We start from the raw sequence: 20,001 nt of genomic DNA on the forward strand, positions 1-20,001 counted from the left end.
GTAGATCATTTTTTGTTCAGGGGGAGGGGGGAGGGGTTCAGCAGTGGGTACTAAGTAAAAGTCTTTTTTAAATAAAATAAATTACGTCAAAATTATAAAGACTGGAAAAAGGCAAAAAAAGATATGTGTTGCCCTGGGTAAGAAATCCCCTCCTTAATTCTATTTTATCAGGTCCTTTAGAAAATCAAACCTGATTTCAGTTTTTTTTTTCCTTCTTACAGTTTTTATGAACGCTGTTGGCTACTGTCCAGTCTTAGACCCCCCCAAACACCATTAGATTTTCTGCAGATTTTTGTCTTCAGATTTACCAAAACCATGTAGTGCAAGGGCCGACCTGATTGCATACATATTTAAACTGTTTGACCTTCATATTATATGGTTTTGGTAAATCTGAAGACAAAAATTTTGCAGAAAATCTTATGCGCCGTACACAAGATCGGACTTTCCAACAACAAAACCACAGATTTTTGTTCGAAGGGTGTTGGCTCCAATTTGTCTTGCATAGACACGGTCACACACATGTTGGCCAACAATTACAAACGCCGTGACGTACAAGACGTACGCGATATCTCCATTACGAACGCGAGTTTTACAAGACCGAGCGCTTCCGGCTCGTACTCGATCCCGAGCATGCGTGGACTTTTGTCCGACGGACTTGTGTACACATGATCGGAAAGTCCGACAACAAGCATTTGCTGGCGGAAAATTTGAGAACCTGCTAGCCAATGTTTGTTGGCTGAAAGTCGGAACGCTTATCTGGCTGTTGATGCCAATACAACTTTTATATTACATTACACTACAAAGAGAGTATTCCTTTCCCTTCATCATTTAATCCTCTAATGCACTCCTTTATGTAAATATTTATAATAAACTCTTATATATCTAAAATAATATTACTATATAAGGATGTCTTTTTAAACTCATGTCCATATTTTTAAATATTGCTCCATAGCACCTCTAGCCATGTATATTAACTCTTCTAAAAAAAAAAAAAAAACATATACAGTAAAACCTTGGATTGCGAGTATAATTCATTCCAGAAACACGCTTGTAATCCAAAGCACTTGTAAATCAAAGCACTTTTTTCACAGGGTATAAAAGAGAAGAGAGGCACCTCTAAGTGTAGCAATAAGTTGCTAAATGTTGTACCTTCATTAAATGTAACCATATTGCTACACTAATGCCCCGTACACACGGTCGGATTTTCCGATCGGAGCGTGTTGTCGGAAATTCCGACCGTGTGTGGGCTCCATCGGACATTTTCCATCGGATTTTCCGACACACAAAGTTGGAGAGCAGGAGATAAAATTTTCCGACAACAAAATCCGTTGTCGTGTGTACACAAATCCGACGCACAAAGTGCCACGCATGCTCAGAATAAATAAAGAGATGAAAGCTATTGGCCACTGCCCCGTTTATAGTCCCGACGTACATGTTTTACGTCACCGCGTTTAAAACGATCGGATTTTCCGACAACTTTGTGTGACCGTGTGTATGCAAGACAAGTTTGAGCCAACATCCGTCGGAAAAAATCCATGGATTTTGTTGTCGGAATGTCCGAACAAAGTCCGACCGTGTGTACGGGGCATTAGAGGCTCCTCTCTTCTTTTTTATACTCAGTTGTGACATGACGCTACTCTTATATCAAGACATCGCTTGTATATCAGGGCAAAATTTATTAAAACATTTTGCTTGTCTTGCAAAACGCTCTCAAACCAAGGTTTTACTGTATCACCCACCTTTTGTAACCATTGGAGTACCACAGTTATAGCACGTTGTCTCCAATATACATTAATCAGAGATTTTGCAGCATTCAATAAATGTGGAGTAATTGATCTGTCTAGTGATACCGCTGAACAGTGAAATAACATGGACCCAGGTTCAAAGCTTTATCTCATCTTTTTTGTATTATAGAAATTATAATCAGCAACTGCTTTCCAATATCTCTGAATAAGTGGACAAGTCCACCAAATATGACCGACCATGTGTCCCCATACCTCCGCATTCCCTCCAACACAAAGGTGATGTCGAGGAGGACATTACGTACAGATTGTTTGGAGTAAAATATCAACAAATTAAACGTTTATAATTTTACTTCTTCCATTTTAGATGAAATAGAGGACACATGGGGCTAACTGCATAATCTTATCTTTTTCTCCATTAGAGATATTGGATTGTAAAATCTTTTTCCCCAACTAGCCATATAAACCAGGATAAAAAGAGGACCACTGAAAGATAATAAAGCTCTAAAGAATAATGATATACAGTGCAGAAGATGGATCTTGGACCGCATAAATCACTTCAACATGGTTCAATTCAGACAACGATCGAAGCGGATGTGGTAATTTATGCACAAAATGGTATAGTTGTGTTTATCTCCAGATATCCATGGGAGTAAGCTCCATGTTTCCACAAATAGACTAACGATTTTAACTTATTATTCTCAAGAATTTGATGTGGCTGGGAATCTCTGAACCAACAATCTAAACCCTCTATCCATCAGACCTGGCAAAAAAAAATAAGTGTGTCCAAAAAAGAGGCAATTAATGGGGAATTATACTTCCAAGAATAACGAGAATGTAATAGTTCCCATATGGGTAGAGTGGATATGATCAAAGGGGATGTTGAAGATGCAAGACCTCTAAATGAGCATGGGAGCCACATTACCATGGACAAATCTTTATCTGCCAAGGTGGTTTCCACTTGCACCCAATGTTTAGCACCACTACATAGTTTCCATTCAGCAATACGCTTTAAGACTATCACATAATAAATATAATTTAACCACCTCACGTCCGTGCTATAGCCGAAAGATGGCTGCAGTGCGGACCTAATTTGCCGGAAGGGTGTCTCGTGGAGAGCCTCTGCAGGCACCCATCAGTGCCTCATTACCAGTGCAGCCTATCAATACCACATACCAGGTCCCATCAGTGCCACCCATCAGTGCCGTATTATCAGTGCCTATCAGTGTCGCCTTATCTTTGCCTATCAGTGCAGCTTCATCAGCGAATATCAATGAAAGAGAAAAAAATACTCGTTTGCAAAATTTTATAACAAACTATGAAACTTTTTTTTTTTTTTTCAAAAATTTCTTTTTGTGTTTGTTTAGCAAAAAAAAAAAAAAAAAACCCCAGTGGTGATAAAATACCACCAAAAGAAAGTTCTATTTGTGTGAACAAAATTCTAAAAATATAATTTGGGTGCAGTGTTGTATGAACGCGCAATTATCATTCAAAGTGTGACAGCGCTGAAAACTGAACATTGGTCTGGGCAGGAGGGGGGTTTAGGTGCCCAGTAAGCAAGAGGTTAAAGGTTTGGAAATGCCAACCCCCCCCCCCCATTTGTTTAGTTCTATATAGGACATCTCGAGAGATTCTCGCACGTCTTCCCTTCCATATATAGTGTGAAATAAGAGCCAGTCAGTTAGAGAAAAAAACCTATAGGGACACCCATGAGAATCATTTGAAAGAGAAGTACATAGTACATAGTTAATAAGATTGAATAAAGATACCAGTCCATCCAGTTCAACCTATGTGAGTGTGGGTACGTGTGTAGAATTGTCCCTATACCTATACATTGTGTCTCATTAGGATGCTCATCTATTATTATTTATTTAAGCTACCCGTCAATTTACGCCGTGCTCTACACATACATCGCACACTCACACCAAGCCCACAATTCAAGGTCTCCAACTCACATTCATATACTAGGGCCATTTTTTTTTGGACAGAAGCCAATTAACCTACCAGCATGTCTTTGGAATGTGGGAGGAAACCAGAGTACCCAGGGGAAACCCACGCAGGTACAGGGAGAACATGCAAACTCCAGGCAGGTGGTGTCATGGTTGGGATTCGAACCAGCGACCCTTTTTACTGCTAGGCGAGAGTGCTACCCACTACACCACTGTGTCGCCCACAGAAACAAGACGTAGAAGCGGAGCGCGGCGGGAGGGGGCCATCTCCCGCCGCCGATAAAAGTAATGTTGCGACGAATCCGCTGCAGAGACCACTATTATCGGAAACTGGACCGCCAGCCAAAGAAACAAGACGTGAGGTAGTATGTTCATCTTTATTACATTTATTTTGCCCAGCCATGAATGGCAGATTGAAGAGTGAAGACCACCTCCTTAAATCTGTTTTAATTCCATTCAACAGAGAAAAGTAGCTGCGTCTAAATAAATCTGGTAAGTAGGCAGTCAAGTTAATTCCTAAGTATTTTAGGGTAACTGGCTGCCAACGAAACGCGAAAAAGGAATTAAGCTTGCGTGCCTCAGTTGGTAGGATAGTAATATTTCAAATTTCGGATTAATTTTAGACATTCATTTTATAGTTGGATAAAGCTTGAAAAGTATGTAAGGAAGTCATAAGATTTGGTAAAGAAATTCTAGGTTGCTGAACATAAAATAATACATCATCAGCATAAGCAGCTAGTTGAATGTTCCTTCTCTCGCACCTTCACTCCATGTATATCAGGATTAAGTCCTGACCGTTTGGAGAAAGGGCTCCAGGGACAAAACAAATAATAACGGAGACGAGGGGCATCCCTGACGGGTTCCATTGTATAATGTGAATGAGTCACTTAGGACTCCATTCATCCTTATTCTGGCGGTCAATTCCTATAAATTTCAAGGTTGTCATTTTAAATACTCCCAAGTCCACCCCGTCAATTTCAAGGTCGTCATTAAATACTCCCAAGTCCACCCTGTCAAACGCTTTTTCAGCGTCTAAAGATAATAACAGGGTGGGCCAGGCGTAGTGTCTAACATATGAAATAAGGGACAGGGTTCGGAGCACATGATCTCTGGCCTCACGACCTGAAGCAAACCCCCCCCCCCCCCCCCGTTTGGTCTGTGTTTATCCAACTCGAAGCAATTGGTGAAGTCTTTCAGCTAATACTTTTGCATAAAGCTATTTAAAGGACCGAGCCTTTTTTTTTAGATTTGTTGTTTACAAATTAAAAACAGTTTTTTTATCCGCTAGTAAATTACTTAGAACCCCCAAACATTATAATTTTTTTTCTAACACCCTAGAGAATAAAATGGTGGTCGTTGCAATACTTTCTGTCACACCGTATTTGCGCAGCGGTCTTACAAGCGCACTTTTTTTGTAAAAAATATAATTTTTTTAATTAAAAAAACAAGACATCAGTAAAGTAATCCCATTTTTTTTTTATATTGCCAAAGATAATGTTACGCCAAGTAAATTGATACCCAACATGTCACGCTTCAAAATTGCGCCCGCTCGTGGAATGGCGACAAACTTTTACCCTTAAAAATCTCCATAGGCGACACTTAAAACATGCAACCTGTAGAATTTTTTTGAGCTACAGAGGAGGTCTAGGGCTCTACCGATCACGGCAATACTTCACATATGTGGTTTGAACACTGTTTTAATATGCGGGCGCTAGTCACGTATACGTTCGCTTCTGCATGTGAGCTCGGCGGGACGGGGCACGTTTAAAAAAATTTTTTTTCTTATTTATTTTACCTTTTATTTTTACACTGTTCTTTAAAAAAAAATTGTGTCACTTTTATTCCTATTACAAGGGATGTAAACATCCCTTGTAATAGAAAAAAAGCATGACAGGACCTCTTAAATATGAGATCTGGGGTCAAAAAGACATCAGATCTTATATTTACACTAAAATGCAATAAAAAAATTTCTTAAAAAAGGTGATCTTGCGGCGATTCCGCCGCAGAGACCACTATTATCGGAAACCGGACCGCTGGCCGAAAAAGTGGATACCGGGGTTATGGAAGCTAGCTGCTGCCATAACAACGATATTCCTCTTCAAAGTTAGGACGTATATTGGCGTGCGTCGGTCCGGAAGTGGTTAATGTCCAAGTCTAATAATGAAATAGGGCGATAGTTACCGCAATAAGCCGGGTCCTTTCCTGGTTTTGGTAGAACAGTTATATGGGCATTTAAAGACTAAAGGGCGAAAACCCTCCGCACCCGATATTGAATTAGCAGAAGAAGTTAAATATGGAATTAGGATATCTATACATGTTTTTATAGTATAAGATAGAATACCCATCGGGTCCGGGTGCCTTCCCTGGGGACATTGAAGATGATGCTTTATAAAAATTCTTCCTCTGTAAACTCCGTCTCTAAAACTGACAAGGCTTCCTCAGGCAATCTTGGTAAATTAGATTGCCCCAAGTATTGCGTTATTTTGTCCCGTTTTTCCTCTGGACGATAAATCAGCAAGCTCCCCCCCCCCTCACATTGTATAGATTTCCATAAAAATCGCAAAAAAAATAAACTCATGTGAGGGGGAGGTATGAGCCACTCCCCCGAATGATATTTTAATACTAGAAATATAAGTAGCTGACTTTTTCTCCTCTCGTACACACGATCGGATTTTCCGCGAACAAACCCTCGGACTTTTGTTCGAAGGGCGTGTGCCTGGATTTTGCCTTGCATACAAACGGCACACAATTGTCGGCCAACAAACGAACGAACGTAGTGACGTACTAGACATACTACGAGCCGATAAAGAGGAAGTACAATTGTCACGCGCCACCCTTTGGGCTCCTTCTGCTAATTTCGTGTTGGTCGATGTTTGGTGAGTGACGATTCGCGCTTTCCATTTCGCCCTTTTCAGTTCATTTCTGAACGGCCGTTCCTCAACCAGCCATGTTGCGGAATCGGAGGAGATAACGTGTTATTTATTATTGGCCTTGGAGTTATTGCTTTGACCCAAGTCCAGTCCAGGAACAGGAGGAAGAGGATTTCTTGGACCAAAAGTAGGTTGCTTTATTATTGGTGACCAATTATGTCATGTGCCTTTGCTGTGGGAGCTCCAGGAGAATAATCCGGATGATTTTCAGAATTATCTCCGGTTGACGGACCCCTGCTTTCACCAACTCTTGGCATCGATGACCCCCTATATTAAGAAGCAGGACTCATGCATGAGGCTTTTATTTTATTTTTTTGGTTGAATAATAATGATTTGATTTGTTATATTTTCTATATTTTTGGATGCATAAAATGCACTTTTTGGCTAAGTTCTATAGGCAGATAGCATGTCTAATTTTATTTGTTTCCATTTTTAATGCACAATAAAAAAAAATGTGTAGAATAATACTTGGCTGTGTGTCTTCCTTCAAATGACAGTTTTGGGAGTCGGCAGTTACAATAAAAAAAAAAAAAAAAAAAAAAAAAAAAGCATAATAATATTATTCTTGATATCACTAGGAAAAAAAAAGCCTTTGAAAATACGTTTGGCAGAACTCCATCAGTATCACCAGCAAAGCAGCTTCATTATTATCCCATTAACCGCTTGCCGACCAGCGCACAGCGATGTACAGTCGGTAGAACGGCGCTGGTAGGCAAAAGGGTGTACAGGTACGTCCCCTTTAAGAAGCGGTGTCGCGGGGCGAGAGACCATGGGTCCCACGGACTCGCTGTCCGCCGGGTGCCCGCGATCGTGTCACAGAGAGATAGAACAGGGAAATGCTTTTGTAAACAAAGCATTTCCCCGTTCTGCCTAGTGACAGGACAAAGATCACAGCTCTCTCTCATTGAGACTAGTGATCGCTGTCCTGTGTGTTCAAGCCCATCCCCCCCCCCCTCACAGTTAGAATCACTCCCTAGGACACACTTAACTCCTTCACTGCCCCCTAGTGTTAACCCCTTCACTGCCAGTGTCATTTACATAGTAATCAATGCATTTTTATAGCACTGATCGCTGTATAAATGACAATGGTTCCAAAATAGTGTCAAAAATGTCCGAAGTGTCCACAATAGTGTCGCAGTCCCGATAAAAATCGCAGATCGCCGCCATTACTAATGAAAAAAAATGAAAAATAAAAATGCCATAAAACTATCCCCTATTTTGTAGACACTATAAATTTTGCCAATCAATATACGCTTATTGCGATTTTTTTCATTACCAAAAATATGTAGAAGAATACGTATCGGCCTAAACTGAGGAGAAAAATGTTTTTTTTATTATATTTTTGGGGGACTTTTATTATAGCAAAAAGTTTTTAAAAATGCGTTTTTTTTTTTTTTTTCAAAATTGTCACTGTTCTTTTGTTTATAGCGCAAAAAATTAAAGAAAGCAGAGGCGATCAAATACCACCAAAAGAAAGCTCTATTTGTGGGGGAAAAAAAAAAGGACGTCAATTTTGTTTGGGTGCAACGTCACCACGACCGTGCAATCGTCAGTTTAAACCGATGCAGTGCCGAATCGCAAAAACTTTAATAAAAAAAAAAAAGTTACTGTACAGTAAAACCTTGGTTTGAGAGCGTATTGCAAGACAAGCAACATTTTTGACTTGATATACAAGCGATCTTTTGATATACAAGTAGCGTCATGTTACAACTGAGTATAAAAGAGAAGAGAGGAGCCTGTAATGTAGCAATATGGTTACATTGAATGAAGGTACAACATTTAGCAACATATTGCTACACTTAGAGGCGCCTCTCTTCTCTTTTATACTCTGGAGCTCCTGCTGGATTTTGCTTCTAATCCTCTTGTGGAGGCTTCCATTTGTGGATGGATGTTTTATGGTTACACAACCGATCATATTGCTATAATCTTTTTATATGGACTATAAACTGAAGGAATTATGAATAAATGGTTGTGGAACGAATCATTTTAAGTTTCCAATTATTTCTTATGGGGAAATTCGCTTTGATATACAGGTGCTTTGGACTACAAACATGTTTCTGGAACTAATTATGCTCGCCATCCAAGGTTTTTTCTGAATCCGATTTTTTAAAATGAAAATTAGCAAATGTTTATGATAAATGAACAATAAGAACGCTACCCCAATCTGCCCGACCATCTCCTACCCTGTCCACTTTCAGACAATCCCTGAAAACTCATCTCTTCAGAGAAGCCTAGAAGTTCTGTCGAGAACGAGAAGTGCCCCCACCCCCCATCGAACAGTGCCCACGCATGCGCAGGATGGAGCCGCACTTCAGCTGATTTGCCGATCAGCTGGAGTGATGTGACCGGGGCGCATGCGCACATCGTAGGAGGCATCTCTCGATGGGAGATACCATTTCACGGCTACAATTCAAACCTATACAAACAGCGGGGGGTGGGGGAGACCGTAGTTCTCACATTGCGCCTCGCTGTTGCGGGGCGGCTTTACACTGTGCTGATGGTCGGGTTTTGTCTGTGTTGCGGGGCGGGTTTGCTGTGTGAAAGGGCGGGTTGCAACACAGACAAAACCAGATCATCAACACAGCCGTTAGCCGCCCTCCAGCAGCAGCGACGCACAATCTGAGAACTACAGTCTCCCCCCGCTGTTTGAATAGGTTTAAATTGTGCGTGTGAAATGGTATCTCCCATCGAGAGGTACCTCCTACGATGTGCGCATGCGCCCTGGTTACGTCAGCCCAGCTGATCGGCCAATCAGCTGTTGTGCTGTTCCATACGGTGCATGCGCAGTACATACCGGGCATTATTCGATGGAGGGCACTTCTCGACAGAACACCGCCACCCACCCAACACCTGTACATTTATTTTCTCCATCAGCCCCCCCCCCCCAGTTATTACCTCTTGTATCTCTTGACCCCACCAGTAGAGTGTTTAGGTTTTGTGCTGCCCTAGGCCTGATTAAATTGGTGTACCCCCCAATTTAAATATGACCCATTCCTACCTGTCAAGGCCACACCCCTTGCTGTTTAAGACCCGCCCTGAAATATTTGAGTGGGGACACTAGTTCTGAGGGCCTGGTGGTGGTGGTGGGGGGGGGTCAATGGATTCCCTTAATGTGCATAGATTTCCTCTCACTTCCTGTTTAGATATGGGGAAGGAAGTGAAGGGAAATCTCTGCAATGGGACAGGGATGGTAAAAAATTAACTGACAGGGGCTATAACCCTCCCATACTCTATCCAAAATGTTGCCTATAGTTCTACTTTAAACACAAATTTCAGATATTTTTATGGAGAGGACTAAGAAGATATAACCATGCCAATGGTGCTGCAGAAAACATATAGCACAGTGAGGAAGGTTTGTGATCCAGGATGAGAGGACAGTCAAAATTGGAAGCAGCACCCCCCCCCCCCCTCCACAGAATGCCGGCCGCCCACATACTGGAAGCAGTGCGGCCACATTATGAGGACTAATTTGCCTCTCAGCCCGGTCCACCCAAAAGACTGGCGCTACACTAACAGTGTAGCACAAGCCGGCGGGAGCTCTTTTCCTACTGCCCCCCTGCAAAGTGTTGCCCTAGGCCTGGGCCTTGTCAGCCTAGGCCAGGATACAGCATTGGACCCCACCTGTTAGATTGTAAGCTCTAATGAGCAGGGTCACCGATTTTTGCTGTATTCATTTGTATTGTAAGTGTACTGTCAGCCCTCATGTTGTAAAGCACCTCGTAGACCGTCGGCGCTCTATAAATCCTGTATAATAATTATAATTCAGGTAGGGTTACTGCACAGCTAAAGGATTTGTACGCACCGGGTGCAGTACCTCACGCTCTCCTGAAGGTGGCAATGTTGCAGTTTTAATTTTACATTTGACACTATTTATTGTTACTTTTGATATTGATTATAACAAATTTGGAATGTGTTGCAGACAAGCGAGGCACAACCTATGTCCTCCTAGAAATCAAGAACAGACCACGATTTAAAACACATTTCCTCCATAGTAAAGAGCTTTTATTTCATGAACAGGTCTTGTTTACCATACAGCAAAACTGGATTCCAACCATCCACAATATTGAAAACACTTTCTATCTGCAGTCACCAGGTACATCCTACAAACAGACAAACATACAAAAGATTTTCTTTACCAATGAAGCCATACATCTGGAGATGAGATCAATGTTTCCAGGTTCAGTATATGGCGGCTGCATACACAGGACTTCCGTCACCCTACAACAGGGAGGAAAAAAGAGAAGTAAATGGACAGTCTATGTGCTGGAGACCCCCAATATGGGGGATTTGTGGGGATCACATGGGATTACATATTTCCTAGGACCGCTATGCATAGCTCCCAAATGTCCCTGATTTCGAGGGACTGTCCCCGATTTGGTGCAATGTCCCTCTGTCCCTCTTTCCTCCTCATTTGTCCCTCATTTTGATCTGATCCATAGAGTTGTACATAAAATGTACTTTTTATCTTTCATAAAGTGTTTCCCAGTGCTAAACCTTTCATCCAAATTCTAAATTGTTGTATTTTTCAGTTTTAAAAGCCAATATAAAGGAATAGTAGTGGTAAAAAATTTTTTTAAAAAAGTACTTGTGGATTTAATTAACCTTTTTTTTTTTTGGTTATTTCTCCTTTAAGGGGGTGTGGCAGGGGGCGTGTCCTATGCCTACATATGTTTGCTAGTAGGTGTCCCTCATTCCCATCTCAAAATGTTGGGAGGTATGCGCTATGTTATATTTGTGACTGACCGTACTACAAAAACATAATACTATTGCTGGCTGATATATAACAAAGAAAAGATCATTTAAAAAAAATATATTTTGTAACATTAGTCCTCACATAATAATAAAACTTTTGCTAGATCACTGCAGTAAACATGGGATTTTTATTTTTTTTTGGTTACAAAAATAAACACAATTTGCCCTATATAGGTTTCTCCCCCTGTACAATGCACACCAATGCTGGTCATCTTCCTAGATATGGGAGGCCTTAAATGCAGCCCTCAATATCACCAAAGGGCTGCGCATAATATTCAGTGAATGGATATAGTCTATGGGCATACTACAGGAGACGGTCAGAGACTGCAGACATAGTACAGGAGATGATCAGAGACTGCAGACATAGTACAGGAGATGATCAGAGACTGCAGACATAGTACAGGAGATGATCAGAGACTGCAGACATAATACAGGAGATGATCAGAGACTGCAGACATAATACAGGAGATGATCAGAGACCGCAGACATAGTACAGGAGATGATCAGAGACCGCAGACATAGTACAGGAGATGATCAGAGACCGCAGACATAGTACAGGAGATGATCAGAGACTGCAGACATAGTACAGGAGACGGTCAGAGACTGCAGACATAGTACAGGAGATGATCAGAGACTGCAGACATTGTACAGGAGATGATCAGAGACCGCAGACATAATACAGGAGATGATCAGAGACTGCAGACATGATACAGGAGATGATCAGAGACTGCAGACATAGTACAGGAGATGATCAGAGACTGCAGACATAGTACAGGTGATGATCAGAGACTGCAGACATAGTACAGGAGATGATCAGAGACTGCAGACATAGTACAGGAGATGATCAGAGACTGCAGACATAGTACAGGTGATGATCAGAGACTGCAGACATAATACAGGAGATGATCAGAGACTGCAGACATAGTACAGGAGATGATCAGAGACTGCAGACATAATACAGGAGATGATCAGAGACTGCAGACATAATACAGGAGATGATCAGAGACTGCAGACATAGTACAGGAGATGATCAGAGACTGCAGACATAGTACAGGAGATGATCAGAGACTGCAGACATAGTACAGGAGATGATCAGAGACTGCAGACATGATACAGGAGATGATCAGAGACTGCAGACATAGTACAGGAGATGATCAGAGACTGCAGACATAGTACAGGAGATGATCAGAGACTGCAGACATAGTACAGGAGATGATCAGAGACTGCAGACATAGTACAGGAGATGATCAGAGACTGCAGACATAGTACAGGAGATGATCAGAGACTGCAGACATAGTACAGGAGATGATCAGAGACTACAGACATAGTACAGGAGATGATCAGAGACTGCAGACATAGTACAGGAGATGATCAGAGACTGCAGACTTAATACAGGAGATGATCAGAGACTGCAGACATAGTACAGGAGATGATCAGAGACTGCAGACATGGTACAGGAGACTAGTAAAAAATAACTGCTATGACAAGGCAAGAGTGAAACACAGATTAGTGTCTACAGGGGCCACACAAAGAATTTCAAAGGGCTGCATGCAGAGAGCACGACTGAGCAATTGTCAAAGTAACACAGTGCCGTATTGCAAGAAATGGCCTGGTCATGAAAGGGGGGTAAAACCTTTCAGAGCTGAAGTGGTTAAACAAAAGCATTACAATTGTAAAGGACATGATTATAAAACGGTTGATTGACCGGAATTTAATCCCTTTCCAGAATTATTATTAATAGTACGGGAATACTAGAGATCTCCCTCCTGCACCCTCATTTGATAGATTCCTCAGGGTGTGCTGACCAATCAGGTCCCTCGCAGCCTCTTCATCAGGTGGGGGGGCACAATCTCCCCCCCGCTGTGTTACATCTGGTTTTAGGATTAATAGAGACATAATGCAGAATCCATGTTCTCTATTGTGGATGAATGATATGGGAGTGGCCCAAATGCCATATTCTGATTGGTGGAACTGGGACACTCTTTATCCCCTGTGCCCCCCCTATGGCAGTGGTTGACAGGTTTTCCTTTACTTTGCACAGCTGCTTTAAATCAATATCAATGACAAAGTATTAGACATGGGCGATTAGTTTTGTACGAATCGAAAATTCATAAGAACTTCCGTAAATTCGTACATTTGGGAGGATCCAAAATACGAATTACTATGCTTCCGAATTTTGTACGAAAGACGAAATTTTGTTTACGAATTTCGGGTTCCGAAACTCCTAACGAACATCCGTAATTGCTACAAAAGGTTAAGGAACCTGACGAAAATTCGTATATTTCGTACGAAATTTCGGACGCGAATGACGAAATACGAATGAATGCTAATACGAAACGGAACGGAGCGAAACGAAACTAATTTATTGACGGCGCACATGTCTACAAAGTATCAATAAGAGCGAAGGGAAGTTCCCAAAACATGGCCCATTGGGGGGTACTTAAGGCAATGATTCTCAACCACTCAGTCCTCATGTGATCCAAATAACCAAATATGGGTACGTCTGGTTGGAGGATTCCATTGAATTACATCTACTGGCCTTCTGAAGGACCAGATTGTATACCTGGGAAAGGCATTGAGAATGAGCCTCCCCCCCGAGAATATCCGTCCATGTATGGGGACAATACTTCTGATAACGAGTCCTTTGACTTTGGACATCAACGTCAGAGGACAAGTCATACCCTATGATAACCATTGATATACACTCACCGGACACTTTATTGGGTACCCATTCAATTGCCTGTATTAGGCCCCCAGAGATGTATGAAGAACACGTATTATATAGAAATGTTATTAAATATGGATCGGCTTCTTTTCACAGCTCCATCCGAGGAGATCGGCTCTCCGGGGACAGAGAAGTAATAGAAGAAGGTAATTACTGCCGGCCTTCCACCTGGGATGGGAGGATGATGGAGTGCCATGGAGGACCACACTCTATTATCAACTCTATAGTCTATAGTGCAGGGGTCTCCAAACTGTGGCCCTTTGCTTCTTTTATCCAGCCCTAGGGGCATTATTGCCCTCCCACTGTCAGCAACAGTGGGGCATAGTTCATGTCACTGACACCGTCAATGGCACAATATTACTCCTACTGACACCAATGATGGGGCACTATTCTGCCCGCTGACACCAATGATAGGGCACTATTCCTCCCGCTGACACCAATGATAGGGCACTATTCCTCCCACTGACACCAATAATGGGGCACTTTTCCTCCCGCTGACATCAACGATGGGGCACTATTCCTCCCACTGACACCAACGATGGGGCACTATTCCTCCCACTGACACCAACGATGGGGCACTATTCCTCCCACTGACACCAACGATGGGGCACTATTCCTCCCACTGACACCAACGATGGGGCACTATTCCTCCCACTGACACCAACGATGGGGCACTATTACTCCCCCTAATACCAATCATGGGGCCGTGTTTAATCCCACTGACGCCAGGACATTTTCTTCTCCCACTGGCCACAGTCCAGCCCCCCTAAAGTTTGAAGGATAGTAAACTGGCCGTTTGTTTATAAAGTTTGGAGACCACTCTAGAGTCTACACTCACCTTGACCTGTTCTCCCACCCCTCCCCCCACGTCCCCAAGGTGTTGGTCTAGCGCTAAGGGTGCCATCAGAGTTCTGGGCTTCAGATATCATCTGTGGGATGAACGACTCTTTGAACAGCTGTCCCGTTTTGTATGATGGGTGGCAGATGATGACAGACTGTCCATGGTTGGCCCCTGAGTCAACGGGACAGGGAGGTCACCGAGAGACCTGCAAGGAACGTAGCTGAGATTCAGAAGGTATAGAAGCTCCCCAATGGACTGAGGGTTTTAAGATGGCCTTGAATTATGATCACATAAAAACACTCTCTGTCATTACCATCCTATTGTGCTGACCATATATGGATCCATCCTGCCTTGTATCACCGGTTCAGGCTGGTGGTGGGGGTGTAATGGTGTGGGGGATGGGGTATCACCGGTTCAGGCTGGTGGTGGGGGTGTAATGGTGTGGGGGATGGGATATCACCGGTTCAGGCTGGTGGTGGGGGTGTAATGGTGTGGGGGATGGGATATCACCGGTTCAGGCTGGTGGTGGGGGTGTAATGGTGTGGGGGATGGGGTATCACCGGTTCAAGCTGGTAGTGGGGGTGTAATGGTGTGGGGGATGGGATATCACCGGTTCAGGCTGGTGGTGGGGGTGTAATGGTGTGGGGGATGGGATATCACCGGTTCAGGCTGGTGGTGGGGGTGTAATGGTGTGGGGGATGGGGTATCACCGGTTCAGGCTGGTGGTGGGGGTGTAATGGTGTGGGGGATGGGGTATCACCGGTTCAGGCTGGTGGTGGGGGTGTAATGGTGTGGAGGATGGGGTATCACCGGTTCAGGCTGGTGGTGGGGGTGTAATGGTGTGGGGGATGGGATATCACCGGTTCAGGCTGGTGGTGTAATGGTGTGGGGGATGGGGTATCACCGGTTCAGGCTGGTGGTGGGGGTGTAATGGTGTGGGGGATGGGGTATCACCGGTTCAGGCTGGTGGTGGGGGTGTAATGGTGTGGGGGATGGGATATCACAGGTTCAGGCTGGTAGTGGGGGTGTAATGGTGTGGGGGATGGGGTATCACCGGTTCAGGCTGGTGGTGGGGGTGTAATGGTGTGGGGGATGGGGTATCACCGGTTCAGGCTGGTGGTGGGGGTGTAATGGTGTGGGGGATGGGATATCACCGGTTCAGGCTGGTGGTGGGGTGTAATGGTGTGGGGGATGGGATATCACCGGTTCATGCTGGTGGTGGTGGTGTAATGGTGTGGAGGATGGTATATCACCGGTTCAGGCTGGTGGTGGGGGTGTAATGGTGTGGGGGATGGGGTATCACCGGTTCAGGCTGGTGGTGGGGGTGTAATGGTGTGGGGGATGGGGTATCACCGGTTCAGGCTGGTGGTGGGGGTGTAATGGTGTGGGGGATGGGATATCACCGGTTCAGGCTGGTGGTGGGGGTGTAATGGTGTGGGGGATGGGATATCACCGGTTCAGGCTGGTGGTGGGGGTGTAATGGTGTGGGGGACGGGATATCACAGGTTCAGGCTGGTGGTGGTGGTGTAATGGTGTGGGGGATGGGATATCACCGGTTCAGGCTGGTGGTGGGGGTGTAATGGTGTGGGGGATGGGGTATCACCGGTTCAGGCTGGTGGTGGGGGTGTAATGGTGTGGGGGATGGGATATCACAGGTTCAGGCTGGTAGTGGGGGTGTAATGGTGTGGGGGATGGGATATCACCGGTTCAGGCTGGTGGTGGGGGTGTAATGGTGTGGGGGATGGGGTATCACCGGTTCAGGCTGGTGGTGGGGGTGTAATGGTGTGGGGGATGGGGTATCACCGGTTCAGGCTGGTGGTGGGGGTGTAATGGTGTGGAGGATGGGGTATCACCGGTTCAGGCTGGTGGTGGGGGTGTAATGGTGTGGGGGATGGGATATCACCGGTTCAGGCTGGTGGTGGGGGTGTAATGGTGTGGGGGATGGGGTATCACAGGTTCAGGCTGGTGGTGGGGGTGTAATGGTGTGGGGGATGGGGTATCACCGGTTCAGGCTGGTGGTGGGGGTGTAATGGTGTGGGGGATGGAATATCACCGGTTCAGGCTGGTGGTGGGGGTGTAATGGTGTGGGGGATGGGATATCACCGGTTCAGGCTGGTGGTGGGGGTGTAATGGTGTGGGGGATGGGATATCACCGGTTCAGGCTGGTGGTGGGGGTGTAATGGTGTGGGGGATGGGATATCACCGGTTCATGCTGGTGGTGGGGGTGTAATGGTGTGGGGGATGGGATATCACCGGTTCAGGCTGGTGGTGGGGTGTAATGGTGTGGGGGATGGGATATCACCGGTTCATGCTGGTGGTGGTGGTGTAATGGTGTGGAGGATGGTATATCACCGGTTCAGGCTGGTGGTGGGGGTGTAATGGGGTGGGGGATGGGATATTACCGGTTCAGGCTGGTGGTGGGGGTGTAATGGTGTGGGGGATGGGATATCACCGGTTCAGGCTGGTGGTGGGGGTGTAATGGTGTGGGGGATGGGGTATCACAGGTTCAGGCTGGTGGTGGGGGTGTAATGGTGTGGGGGATGAGATATCACCGGTTCATGCTGGTGGTGGTGGTGTAATGGTGTGGGGGATGGGATATCACCGGTTCAGGCTGGTGGTGAGGTGTAATGGTGTGGGGGATGGGATATCACCGGATCAGGCTGGTGGTGGGGGTGTAATGGTGTGGGGGATGAGATATCACCGGTTCATGCTGGTGGTGGTGGTGTAATGGTGTGGGGGATGGGATATTACCGGTTCAGGCTGGTGGTGGGGGTGTAATGGTGTGGGGGATGGGGTATCACCGGTTCAGGCTGGTGGTGGGGGTGTAATGGTGTGGGGGATGGGATATCACCGGTTCAGGCTGGTGGTGGGGGTGTAATGGTGTGGGGGATGGGGTATCACAGGTTCAGGCTGGTGGTGGGGGTGTAATGGTGTGGGGGATGGGATATCACCGGTTCAGGCTGGTGGTGGGGGTGTAATGGTGTGGGGGATGGGATATCACCGGTTCAGGCTGGTGGTGGGGGTGTAATGGTGTGGGGGATGGGATATCACCGGTTCAGGCTGGTAGTGGGGGTGTAATGGTGTGGGGGATGGGATATCACCGGTTCAGGCTGGTAGTGGGGGTGTAATGGTGTGGGGGATGGGATATCACCGGTTCAGGCTGGTGGTGGGGGTGTAATGGTGTGGGGGATGGGATATCACCGGTTCAGGCTGGTGGTGGGGGTGTAATGGTGTGGGGGATGGGGTATCACCGGTTCAGGCTGGTGGTGGGGGTGTAATGGTGTGGGGGATGGGGTATCACCGGTTCAGGCTGGTGGTGGGGGTGTAATGGTGTGGGGGATGGGGTATCACCGGTTCAGGCTGGTGGTGGGGGTGTAATGGTGTGGGGGATGGGATATCACCGGTTCAGGCTGGTGGTGGGGGTGTAATGGTGTGGGGGATGGGGTATCACAGGTTCAGGCTGGTGGTGGGGGTGTAATGGTGTGGGGGATGGGATATCACCGGTTCATGCTGGTGGTGGTGGTGTAATGGTGTGGGGGATGGGATATCACCGGTTCAGGCTGGTGGTGGAGGTGTAATGGTGTGGGGGATGGGGTATCACCGGTTCAGGCTGGTGGTGGGGGTGTAATGGTGTGGGGGATGGGATATCACCGGTTCAGGCTGGTGGTGGGGGTGTAATGGTGTGGGGGATGGGGTATCACCGGTTCAGGCTGGTGGTGGGGGTGTAATGGTGTGGGGGATGGGATATCACCGGTTCAGGCTGGTGGTGTAATGGTGTGGGGGATGGGGTATCACCGGTTCAAGCTGGTAGTGGGGGTGTAATGGTGTGGGGGATGGGATATCACCGGTTCAGGCTGGTGGTGGGGGTGTAATGGTGTGGGGGATGGGGTATCACCGGTTCAGGCTGGTGGTGGGGGTGTAATGGTGTGGAGGATGGGGTATCACCGGTTCAGGCTGGTGGTGGGGGTGTAATGGTGTGGGGGATGGGATATCACCGGTTCAGGCTGGTGGTGGGGGTGTAATGGTGTGGGGGATGGGGTATCACAGGTTCAGGCTGGTGGTGGGGGTGTAATGGTGTGGGGGATGGGGTATCACCGGTTCAGGCTGGTGGTGGGGGTGTAATGGTGTGGGGGATGGGATATCACCGGTTCAGGCTGGTGGTGGGGGTGTAATGGTGTGGGGGATGGGATATCACCGGTTCATGCTGGTGGTGGGGGTGTAATGGTGTGGGGGATGGGATATCACCGGTTCAGGCTGGTGGTGGGGGTGTAATGGTGTGGGGGATGGGATATCACCGGTTCATGCTGGTGGTGGTGGTGTAATGGTGTGGGGGATGGTATATCACCGGTTCAGGCTGGTGGTGGGGGTGTAATGGTGTGGGGGATGGGGTATCACCGGTTCAGGCTGGTGGTGGGGGTGTAATGGTGTGGAGGATGGGGTATCACCGGTTCAGGCTGGTGGTGGGGGTGTAATGGTGTGGGGGATGGGATATCACCGGTTCAGGCTGGTGGTGGGGGTGTAATGGTGTGGGGGATGGGATATCACCGGTTCAGGCTGGTAGTGGGGGTGTAATGGTGTGGGGGATGGGATATCACCGGTTCAGGCTGGTAGTGGGGGTGTAATGGTGTGGGGGATGGGGTATCACCGGTTCAAGCTGGTAGTGGGGGTGTAATGGTGTGGGGGATGGGATATCACCGGTTCAGGCTGGTGGTGGGGGTGTAATGGTGTGGGGGATGGGATATCACCGGTTCAGGCTGGTGGTGGGGGTGTAATGGTGTGGGGGATGGGGTATCACCGGTTCAGGCTGGTGGTGGGGGTGTAATGGTGTGGGGGATGGGGTATCACCGGTTCAGGCTGGTGGTGGGGGTGTAATGGTGTGGGGGATGGGGTATCACCGGTTCAGGCTGGTGGTGGGGGTGTAATGGTGTGGGGGATGGGATATCACCGGTTCAGGCTGGTGGTGGGGGTGTAATGGTGTGGGGGATGGGGTATCACAGGTTCAGGCTGGTGGTGGGGGTGTAATGGTGTGGGGGATGGGATATCACCGGTTCATGCTGGTGGT

Source organism: Aquarana catesbeiana, linkage group LG12 (assembly GCF_042186555.1).
Source record: "Aquarana catesbeiana isolate 2022-GZ linkage group LG12, ASM4218655v1, whole genome shotgun sequence".
In the NCBI taxonomy this organism is placed as follows: domain Eukaryota; kingdom Metazoa; phylum Chordata; class Amphibia; order Anura; family Ranidae; genus Aquarana; species Aquarana catesbeiana.